This window comes from Festucalex cinctus, chromosome 6 (assembly GCF_051991245.1).
Source record: "Festucalex cinctus isolate MCC-2025b chromosome 6, RoL_Fcin_1.0, whole genome shotgun sequence".
Classification (NCBI taxonomy): domain Eukaryota; kingdom Metazoa; phylum Chordata; class Actinopteri; order Syngnathiformes; family Syngnathidae; genus Festucalex; species Festucalex cinctus.
In genome coordinates, this window is record NC_135416.1 from 26,885,208 (window position 1) to 26,897,942 (window position 12,735).

The 12,735-nt window shown below is 40.5% G+C and overlaps 1 protein-coding gene across 3 annotated transcripts in view; it reads right to left on the bottom strand.

Annotated features, from left to right (window-relative positions):
• Positions 1-12,735, bottom strand: part of LOC144020088 (axin-2-like) — a 371,050-nt gene that overhangs the window by 180,148 nt on the left and 178,167 nt on the right. The window lies entirely within an intron of this gene.

A 12,735-nucleotide genomic window follows, 5' to 3' on the forward strand; every position in this document is an offset into this window, starting at 1 on the left:
ACACAATAACAGAAAATATAGAGTAGATAAACACGGGTCGACTTTAACATCTGAGTAGTTTTAATTGAAATTTCAGGCAGGGGTTTGACAAGGGAGTGAAAGTGGAAGGTGAACAAATAATAACCGCATTTGACAGAACTGACAGAACGGAGGAGAAACAACAATAACCAATAGGGGTATAATACACGGATACACAATAGCGTCGCACTGGCACAGTCGTCCAATCGGAGTGTCGCGCTGGCACAGTCGTCCAATCGGAGTGTCGCGCTGGCACAGTCGTCCAATCGGAGTGTCGCGCTGGCACAGTCGTCCAATCGGAGTGTCGCGCTGGCACAGTCCTCCAATCAGAGTGTCGCGCTGGCGCATTCAAACTGAAGTACCATTATACGGGCACCAGCCGACACAAACACACACATACATACTAGGGGAGCGGAGCCGGTGGCGGGCCCGAGCCGCCAGCCGTAACAACGGGAAACACGACAAACATGACGGGACATTTACGCAGGCATCACAAAGATTTAGATTTATCAAATTCAACTAGAAGTGGGAAAACAACGGTCCAACCAACTATTTCATCCTCATTTACAGTGAAACTTCCACACACTTCAGCTCGCGCGAAACGCCAGATCCATAGGTCTATTTATAGCAGCAGACCTGCAGCCTTGGAAAACGCTGGATTCAAACATTTAATTAGTGTACTTGAACCACGCTACAGTATGCCCAGCAACTGTAAATGTTGGGATATAGTTTGTTCAGGCTGTATTTGTTCCATGACTTTGGATACAATATATTTTTTGTTGTTGTTGCACATTGCACATTATTTTAAGAGGAACGCACAGCACACTGTTGTAACCAAAAACAGTCAATAGATGGCAGGCACCCACTGTGACTTTTTGTTTTTGTTTTTTTATTTTTTATTTTACACTTCAGTAAGAACAAGACGGTTAACTTTATATTGTAAATAAATTCTTTGAATTTGATCATTCCTGCCTAATGTCAATTATCATATATTACATAAATTTACACAAAAATAATATGGAAATTGCATCACCTATATGTAGCCGATCTTTTGAAATAAGATTTACTGTACAATGAATAGAACCAATGATCATAGACTAGCCTTAGCCTACAGAAGCATATGCCTCTGTGTTATAAAGTGGGGGAGCGGAAAAAAAAAAAAAAAAAAAAATCGAAAAAAAAATCGAATCGTGACCCCAAAATCGAAATTTAAATCGAATCGTGGAGTTGGCGAATCGTGACACCCCTAATATACAGTATTAGTTATCTCTCTACCACAATCCAAAAACATGCATGCAACTCCATGGAAGGTACTATAAATTGTCTTTGGGTGTGAATGGTTGTCTGTCTACATATGTCTGAGATTGGCTGGCGACCATTCCTGGAGTGGACCCCACATCTCATCCAATTCCAAGTAAGGTATTCCAAGTAGGCATTCAGCTCGCTCGCAACACAAAATGCATGGTCAGAAATGGTTGGTTAGATGGACACCCTTATTTACCATTGGGTCTATCAATCCATCCATTTTCTTGACCGCTTATTCCTCACAAGGGTCGCTGGAGCCTATCTCAACTGGCTTTGGGCATTAAGCGGGGTACACCCTGGACTGGTTGCCCGCCAATCGCAGGGCACACAGAAAGGAACAACCATCCACGCTCACACTCACACCTTGGGCCAATTCGGAGCGCCCAATTAACCTGCCATGCATGTCTTTGGAATGTGGGAGGAGACCGGAGTACTCGGAGAAGACCCACGCAGGCACGGGGAGAACATGCAAACCACCCAGGAAGGCCGGAGCCTGGACTCGAACCCGAGTCCTCAGAACTGGGAGGCGGACGTGCTAACCAGTCATTCACCGTGCTGACCATTGGGTCTATTCGTTCCTATAGTTTAACCGTAACAGAAATCCAAGTTTTCCAACAAAGTCTGTTGACTCAAATTCACCCTTCTTCCAAGTAAGTCGCTTTCTCTCCATGTTCTCTTGTTCTCACCTGTCACGATTCTCGGGCATGATGGTTTGGTTTTGTCCCGCCCAAAACAACACCTGATTGGGCCGACCTAAAAAAAGGTTGGCTGGAAACGTATCAGGAGGGGTACAAGATGTATTCTCCGGAGTAAATAAAGCTTTCAAACTTCCACAGTTATCAGGGGCTAGCTATTTTGGTGCCCTAAGCATAAATGTTTTGTGAAATACAAGACAATATTCAGGGATTCTACAATGAAATATGGTTTTGAACCAACCATGGTACAAACATTTTCTAAATTGATGAGGATTATGGTATTGTGCAGGCCTATATTTAAAACACAGGTACATGAAAATTTTAATAATCTACCTTTTTAGAGAAGGATTGATAGGGCACTATGTAAAAATTCTGGACATAATGTTAAAACTATGAATATGAAATGAGGAAATCTACTTAGCCTTAATATGATTATTATTATTATTTTCAAATTACACTTTCACCAGTACATGCCGCTCTTGGCCGTTCCATATGAAACAATATTGTCTCGTCACATTCCATTTAACATACCGTATAATGAACGTGCTGGTCACAACCATTCCACTGCGGCGGTTTGGAATGTTTTTTTGTTTTTTTTTGCTAACTGTGGTCATGTAAACGTAGCTGCTACAAAATAAACAAACAAATTGTCATTGTCATACCTGCAAGTGACGCGCGAGCATCATCTCGTTTTTTCTTTTCCTCTTTTCTGCCCCAATTCTTGATGCCTTTTTGATGACATGTCCAGATATCCAAGAATAAACTTCTGCCAAATTTGCGATTGAAGCATAAAGTGCACCCCACCCCCTCCCCCTTTCCCTAGTAGTTTGCTTCGTTGGAGCAAAAGTGCACCCCGTCCCCCTCCCCCTTTCCCTAATAGGAACAAACTACAGTACTAGGGGGGGGGGGCACCAACGTAGACCAGCGATACCACTCGTCCAGTAAATAATGCTACGTTATTTTTTGTACTTATTAACATGCTTTACAAGCTTTTATTTTAAATATTATACACTGATATTATAATTACTAATATGATTATTTTTACGGGCTTGATTTGTTTTTTGGTGCCCCCTTAGGCAGTTGGTGCCCTATGCGCAGTGCGTGGTAAGCGTATGCGGAGCGCCGTGTCTGACAGTTATTTTAGCAACAGCTAAAGAACTAAGCAACTTCAATGCAAAGTAGTGTGTAACGTCGGTGTCACCAAGAGTTTTAAAAGTGACAAGTTTCATATATTCAATATATTCATTATATATATTGATGGCGAGTCTATGTCTCTCGCTTGGCCTGGGAACACCTTGGTATACCCCCAGAGGTTGAAGTGACCGGGGAGAAGGAAGGCTTCCATGCTAAAGCTGCTGTCCCCTTGACTCGACCCTGGATAAGCAGTAAATGATGGGTTGATGGATGTAAGTTTTATATACACTTTGCAATAACAAATGTAATCAAATCACCTCATAAGAGGCAAAAAACAAAACAAAAACATAAATCACACTATGAAACTATTTCTTTTAATTTCTTCGTTTTCATCAGCACTTCCACAACATTCCATAATATCACAATGTCTCTCATGTGGTACTTGGGGGCAACATGTTAGTGACCTCTGAACTGTAATGCCTTAAAACTCTGAGACAGTCAATGTAAAGTATCCAACAACCTTAGAATGATGGTCACTGGGTAATATACATCTATGATGCATTTTGAAAGTAACTTTGCCCAACACAACTCATGGTTCCTATCCCAAACTTCTCTTAGTGCAGGGTAGGCAACCTTGAGAACCGCAGTCCTGCATATTATAATGGTGATTGAAATGATCAGCTCATCAGCAAGCTCTGCAGAAGCCTAATAACGATCCATACCTGTGTTGGAAGAGGGAGACATCAAAAACACGCAGGACAGCGGCTCTCGAGAGCCAGGGTTGCCTATCCTTGTCTTAGTGTGTGTTCAACAGGTTCTCCAAGAAATCTTTTCTCTTAATGATGGATGGATGTCAAAGTTCGAACCCAAACCTTTGTGTTCTAAGGTGAAAGTAATTTCCACTGACTTTGCTGCTTTCACATACAATTTTGAGACAAATTCGAAACGAATTCAAAGAAAGTAACAACTGTTTACACCTCGAAACTATGAAAGGTGAAAACAGCCATTACTATTGAATCCAGCCTGTTAGACATCTATCTGGTGGGCTGAACGCTTCATACACCACTTTTGTACATCCTGTCTTCCGTCGTCCTTGAGGACAAAAAAAACAAAACAAAAAAAGACGACAATAGCACATACATTGATCACCAAGGACGAGATTCTATTGTTTTGTCTCTTTGAGCCTCTCCTTCTGTTTGCCGCCATAGTTTTCCTTTCATGGTCATTTTTTTCCCTGCAGTCTCTTGAGACCTCCCCAGCTAACAACTGAATATACAAACTAAACTGAAACAGTAACTGAATCTCACCATTATCCCATAAATGTAAGTCATTTGTCCTTGTCATTTGTTGTTAGAGATCCTTGTGAGAGTTTTCCTATTCTTGTTTCATTATAGTTTCTGATTAGACAAACAAAAATATATATATAAGATATACAAAAAAACAATAAAAACACATTTAATTTGTCACCAGGGTGTAAGAAGACAAACAAAGGCGAACATTGAAGAGCAGATCTCTGCTGCATTTGTTCAGTATGTCAGTAATAATGCCTTGTATAATAATGCCCAAATGTGAGGGAGTCTGTGTTAGGTATTTCAGCATCTTTGAGTATTAGGGTTACTCTTAAAACATGTACATTATTAATCCCCACTGATTCAAACCCAGACTGTCACGGTGTGCCAGGGTGAGTGAATGAGGGTGGACCTAAGGGCAAGTGGACACAAACGGGAAACAGGATTTAAGAACCAAATGGAGAAACTTTATTGAAACGAGTAGGGATAGGTGAGGGGGACGAGGACATGACCTAGCATGACTGGACTGGACGAGAGGAAGAAGACAGGTCATGGCATGATGTGGGGGGAAGAGACTTGGCGAGACGCCGTCAGGGACGAGACATTGCTAGACTACGTGGAGAAGACTTGACAGGAACTGAAACAACTAAACGAGACTAGGGTAACTAGACTGAGCTGAGAGAACTTAAAACACAACTTGGCACAGACAAAAACACTTGAATGACTCTTAACTTCTGCATGGTCCCCTGACATAGACAATGATCCCACGCAGACAAGACAAAACCAAGAGCCTAAATATACCAACATTGATGACAAACACAATAGGGAAAGGGCCCTGATTGGTCAACACACTGGGAAGGGGAATGACACACGGGTGGACCTAATCAGACATAACGAGACAGGGGAAACAGGAACACAAGACAACACACTCACCAAAATAAAACAAAACCCAACCCAAACAGAACAGAAACACAACAGTAACCCCTCCCACCAACGGACGGCTCCGAGACGTCCCAAAATAAAAATGAAGAATAAATAAATAAATAAAAACTAGCCAAAACCTCAAACAGGGCCAGAATAAGGGCACCAGACGGCGAAAGACGGCCTCACAAAACGCCATGAAAGCTGGATCGGGCGGTGGCCCAGGAGGCGGCATAATAGCTAGATCAGAGGGCGGAAACTGGGGAGTATCCACCAAGGGCTGGAACTTGCGGTGGCTTGTCACTTGTGCCGCCTGGCACTGGATCCGTGATCGGCCGCCGTACTCACGCTGCCTGGGCTTGAACCCTGGCCTTGCGATGGCGGCAGCAGCAGAGAAAGAAACTTGAAACTTTGGCTGGGGAAGCCCAGACGAGGGGGAGTCGGGGCTTCCGAGGAGCCGGGACGGGGATACTCGCTGGGTCCTTGGTTGGTGGGATCATTCTGTGATGGTGTGCCAGGGTTAGTGGATAAGGGTTCACCCAAGGGCAAGTGGACACAGACGGGAAACAGGATTTAAGAACCAAAAGGAGAAACCTTATTGAAACGAGTAGGGATAGGTGAGGGGACGAGAACATGACCTGGTGTGACTGGACTGGACAAGAGCGAGACTTGGCTTGACAACATGGGGAAGACAACGTGGGGGCAAGACTTGGCCTGACGACGTGGGGGAGACTTGACAGGAACTGAAACAACTAAACAAGACTACGGTAACTAGACTGAGCTGAGGGATAACAACATAAAACACAAATTGGCACAGCCTGAATGAGTCTCAAACAACTTCCGCATAGTCCCCTGACATAGACAATGATCCCACACAAACAAGACAAAAACCAACAGCCTAAATACACCAACACTAATGAGAAACACCTGGGGAACACAATAGGGAGAGGGCCCTGATTGGTCAACACACACTGGGAAGGGGAATGATACACAGGTGGACCTAATCAGACATAACGAGACAGCGGAAACACATGAACACAAGACAAACACAACACACTCACCAAAATAAAACAAAATCCAACCCAAACAAAACTGAAACACAACACAGACAGCTTGATGGCTGCCAAAATAAAGTATTTAAATTAAATTACATTACGACCATTTACAACTGTCCAATCTATTTCTGGACATGACTAACAAAAAGAAAAGGGCTGAACAACTTTTAAAATGTTCTAGAATGACAAAACAAAACAAAAAACTGGAAGGGTCGACAGTCCGAGGTGTTAAAACTGTTCAGAATTCATGATTGGAAATCCTTGCATGCGTGGTTAACACCAACGCTCGCTGAGCTGCGGACTCCATGACTGTGATGTGAAATGGCACGCTAGCCAATTAGGAGGCAATCTGAAGCTTGCACTGTTGCCATACACAAATTGAGGCACAAATGCTTGTGTTGAGCGTTTGTGTGAACTGTTTCGCAAGTTATTCATCACAATTGACATGAACAGTTTGGAAACACAATTTAGCTGCCTGTTAAGATAAGTTAATTAGCATAGCTTCTTGTATTTCTTCTACCACTGTTTCTTCTGTGTATTTCCCCAGCTTCTTCTATTTCTTAATTCTTCTTCTACTACTCTTTCTTCCTCTTTGTATTTCCCACAAGTCAGAATGCCCTGTGGCACAGTGTTGCTTTTCACAGGTCAGTCTTGGTATGATGCCAGACATCTGGTTCGGGAGCGGAGCGTAGACTCATGATTGCCGGTGGAGATACCTTTTATAAGTGTGGTGTGCTGTGTTGGTCATCTTGAGTACACCACACACACACTGTAAAAGTAGAAAGCAACACTTTCAAAAATGTTTCAAAAGTGCAAATTTCCAAAATATAAAAATACACTAGAAACAAGAGCATGAGGAGCACAAGGGGATAGACCACACCACATGAACCTCAACATGAAATACAACAATTCCTCAGTTGATCATTCATCCCTTGAGAACCAAGCTTTTGTTTTCATACCCCAAAAAAAAAAAAAGAGCCGTTTGGCACCAGAAAAGCCCAATTAGTGCACATGCAGACTTTAAAGCCCCAGTGTGTAGCTCACGACCGCCATCTATCGGTCAAACAAGATAATGCAATGATTTTAAGCACACGAACTACGGCGTCCCAGAGAGACCCTACTTCAACAGCCTACCACCAATTTCACCGGAACAGAACGCAAACAACTTCTGGTATTCCCTCGAGTGATGACGTAAGTGAATTGCATTTGTTAGACATACTGTACAGATCCCTAATAATTGTGATTTAGTCATTTAATTTCAGAATTAATATTTTTGTCGGCATTGTTTGGAAATACTGTACGTCAGCTAATGATAATGGCTATCTATGTTCATATTTGTTAGTGTAACTAAACCATGCAACAGAGAACACACAGTTATGTTATACGTTTTATAGACATGTGGACCATCTCAAAGGGGGCGAGAGAGACGACGAGGAAGAGAACGCGGTGCCTCGTAACGTACAATTATGTCATCATGGAAAAATAATTCCATTCGAGCATGCATGTGAATGGCTCAAAACATACCTTTGCTTGGAATATGTGGTATTTAGATTACATAGTTTGCTGATATGTTTAGTATATCGTACAAAAATAATGGTGTTAACTGAACGACACATCTGCAACTCAGACTCGTAACCCCCCCCCCCCCCCCCCCCCGTGTCTTGTTGCTACTAACCACTCAGAAAAGTGCTGCTTACAAAAACATTTGAAACCCTTTACTCAGATATCGATTTGTCACCATGTTGAACAATTTTACCTAATAAATATCACTAAGCAACTTAATTAGTTTTGATTGAAGATACAACAGCTTCCTTGTACTTCGATGTGCAGGAATTTACATGGCTTTCACAAATAGTCTTGCTCATGTAATAATGTACTTCATTGGCTCAGTGACTTTCAGTTCATTGTTTGGTACCTCATCTGACATACAATTGTTACCTTCTTGCAGAGACTCGTACAGGAAATGACCATGGAGGAACATGAAGATATCCAAGTCCAGCTGATAGACTGACACCAAGAAATACTTTTTGACACATCAGCACCACCATGATTTCCTGTACCTGGATCCCACATCAGCACCACCATGATTTCCTGTACCTGGATCCCAGACTGCAGCACCTTGGTGGACTTGTAGCAAATAAGTGACACTTTCACAGATCCTTGAGGACAATACAAAGGTTTTTTACCTGGCATATAATTAGTCCATGTCTGACACTTGTTGTTGTAGTTTGTATAACTTGTATATTGTTGTTGTGTGTTAATTTGTACATTTTGAATAACTAAAAAAATACTATTTCCTTTGGCGTCAACATGCAGTGTTCATTCGACACCTAACCTAACACTATTTTACATGACCAGAAATGTAAAACATCAAAAGTCTGGAGAATTATTATAAATGCTTGCAATGACAAGGAATTCTTCATTGGCCAATGAATGTAAGGTACAGTACATGAAAATGAATGAATAAAATAAAGTAAAATAAAAGTCTACATGAAATGAACATAGTAACTAAAAAAAAAAAAAAATACTGTTAGAATATAATGAGCTACATGAATTGCAGTTGTTCCAGAATTTTACCAATACGCTGTGCATTTCAAAATATGGAAAATAGACATACAGGTTTGGGCCAAAAGTAGTGTTACAGAGCAGGTATGTGTTGTACACAGCTAAAATATCTGATTAACTCAATACCATGATGGTTTTTTTTTTGTGTGTGTGTGTGTGTGTGTGCTGACATTGCCCCCCATTAACATTGCAACATTCCTCAAACTCTCCCGAACACAGTATGATCTGTAACACTACTTTTCGCCTACTCTATGATGTTATTGGGGCAAAATTAAGGAAGGCTTGTCCATTGATTGTGTGAACAGACTGCAGTAAAAATGAAGTCACTTCAATGTTTGCTGGTTTTATTAAGTTTGACATGCTCCTTGACTGCACAAGTACATGTTATGGAGTGAGGGCATGTTCCCACCAACGATGATATCATATTCTTCAAAGGCTTGCTGAGGAAAGTGAGGGAGGAGTCACTCCATGGCTTCAGACACCTGGTCAGCAGGTCCTGTGTAAAACAAGTGGTGCTTGTACATGTGACCATTCCGTATTGCTTCACACAAAAAGTTCATGTAGTGTGCAATGCCGTCCATATGTAAATGACATACCAAGACGTCGGCTGACTTCAGTTTGTTGCAGCTCAGATATGGTAGGTGGAGATACTGGTGGTACAACACCGAAGCCTTCTGGGGTCCTCCATTCAAGTGTCCTCATTCGGGGCATTCCAATATGGCTGCTGACTCTCCCCTTGATATTTTTTTTTCTTGCAGGTCGGTGATGTATTTAAACGGTGCATGAATGCTTGTATACATCAGAATATGGTTCTGGAACCCCTCAAGTTTGGCTGTTGATCTAGTGTGACACAAACAAAAACACAATTATAAAATAAAATAGAATAATTGATGATACTACTATATGTCACCAACTTTCCAACAAAGCCCCCAAAATAGAGGTAAGATCTTTAGTTTTTGGGCCCAAAACATTGTATTAGCTAGATAAAAGTAACTTGACTGCATACTGCATAGAATATGCAAAGGCTGCTTGCTTGTCGAATTTCCGTGGAAAACGTGGCAGCCTGTAAATTCTTGTGCACCCAATTACACAATGGACCAGTACACACTTGAGTGAGAGAGTTCAGACTCTAGCAGTGCTTACGGTACAGCCAGCATTTAAGTCCAGAAAGTTATTCCCTGCCGAAAATTAATTTCGAGAACCCTATTTTCACCAACCACAACGAAAATAATTTTCAACTCCTCCACTAATACAGTATGCTTTAGATTCTCTATTGAAGTTATGGGCAAATATACCACCGAAATCACAGTTACATTACATTACACAATAACTTGCGCATTTACTCTAAATATAACGTGCCAGCGGGAATCTTTTTTTTTTTTTCAAAGCAAGTAGCTACATAACGAAATCGTTCGAGTGGTGCGGAGTTGCTAATCAACAGATACAGTGATCGTAAAACAAAGGTACGAACATCGTATTAATTAGTACGGAGTATACTTTTTCTCTCGCTCTCAAAACGTAAACACAAATGTACTCTTACTTACCGGTCAAGTAGAAAGCAGTCGAAGGCACCGGCACGTCCCAAACCTAGTCTGTTCCTCATTTCTCTCCATCTGGCAAATGCGGCTACAATATAAACTCTTGTTTTGTCGCGCTGAAATAAAATAAATTCCCAAAGTAAGTGTGATGCTTGATAATGCTCTCTTCGGGGACCGGAAACTCTTCTTCTTCGTGGACATGCGGTCGCCATACAAACCGGAAGTGCGTTCCAAAAACGCGTTAAGAAATGGAGCGCTGAAATTTGTCTTTGACGGCACCCGTAGCAGAAAGATGGCGGCGAAACATGGCAGACACTAGCAGGCGAGGCGCGGACATGTAAGATAATTTGCGATTTCTAGACTAACCGTTATATTTTAAAAAAGTACGTTTATGCGATACAACATATCTTTTTACATACTACTAACACAAACAATTGTTTTTTTTTCCCGAATGATTTATTATTTCACCACTAGATGCCACTGTATAATACTGAGTGTACCTTTAAAGTTATGGTTTGTTTAATGATCATTATTATTATTATATATTTTTTTAAATCATAGACCGACATAAATGTGTTAAATATGACACAAATTCAATTACTGGTAACACAAATAGATATGACAAGGATTAGCATCCTTATCACATCATTAACTGTGCCACGCAATGCAATCTGGGAACAATATATATAAGGCCAGCATGACATCCAGGGATAATTTTTCTTATGACTCAGATTGGTTTGATCTGGGAGGAAAAGCTCGTTTACTGGTTGGTAAGTTTTTGGACAATTTAAGGACAATAGCTCGGTTTTTGGTGGAGAGATTTGGCTCTTCACTTTTTTTGTGTTTGCAAAGTTAATGTTGGACCAAATCAGCACGAATAATTTGTTAATGTTGAAGTGTCTGCATGATGTACTCAAGTGGCTTATTTTGTTTTGGAAAATTTGTGGCCAAAAGAATCATAATTTTACTAAAACTCAACTGGCTCACTGAAATATGGGGAAAAAGATACCACCAAAATTCAATGAATCTGAAAATGTTAGAAAATGTCTTAACTTTGAGGAAGAAGCCGGTTTTATATGCGGACAAAACAAATTAAACTTTCACATGTTGTCTGATTCCAAACAAGGGTTCAATATGACCAAATGGTTGACAGCAGGGGTGTCCAAACTTTTTCATTTGAGGGCCACATACAGAAAATCAGAAGGACGCAAGGGCCACATCATGTAATGAAGAAAAATTGTGTTTAGTCCTAAAAATTGTACAAATAATTTATTTGTGCTTTTAGAAAAATGCTACAGTATGATCAACCAATTTATTTGTAATATGGCAGTAGGGTTAATTAATTCATTTTAGTTCGATTTTATTAGTTTTCAGGGTGGTTCTGTTTTTATTAGTTTAGTTCTTTAAAAAAATGCTTAGTTTTAGTTTAGTTTGTTAGTTTCAGTATTAGTTTAAAAAAATGTGTATTACTGGTGCGCAATATTTAAAAAACACCATGCGAGCAACGTCATCTGAAGGTGCTTTTCTATTGGCTGCTGCTAGATGACGTCACTTCTGTGTGACATACTTTCAAACGTCATTATTCCGATTTATATCAAAATAAATTACTAAAATTCACATTAAAATCACCATTTATTAAAATAATCCCCAAAGGCTCATGCTTTAAATTAATTACCAAAGACTAAAACAGACATGTTTGCTATAATTATAGTTAATTTTAGTTAGTTTTGTAAACAAAAAAATGTAGTTTCAGTTAGTTTTCGTTTTTTAAAAAGAATTTTCATTTTATTTCAGTAACAATATTATTTTTTTGAATTTTAGTTGTAGTTTTTTCATTAGTTTTAGTTAACTGAAATAACCTTTAAAGGCACCTGTTTTTCGATACCCTCCCTTCTTACTTTGACCATCTCCAAACGTTTTTGTTTTGCTTATATTCTTTGAACTGAGTCAAATGCCATTTTTAGCATATGTCGCGGGCCACAGAAAAGTGGACGGCGGGCCGCAAATGGCCCCCTGGTTTACAGTAGGGGTGTACCGATCACAAATTTTCCGACCGATCACCGATCCCCGATCTTTTAAAAAGTCTGACCTGCCGATCTCGATTATTGCCGATACCGATTTTTTTCATTACAAGCAGCATAGTGTTCCAATCTTGTTTTCTAGGAAAACACTGAACAATATCGGCGAAATAAAACAAACGGCTTGTTTTAACTGC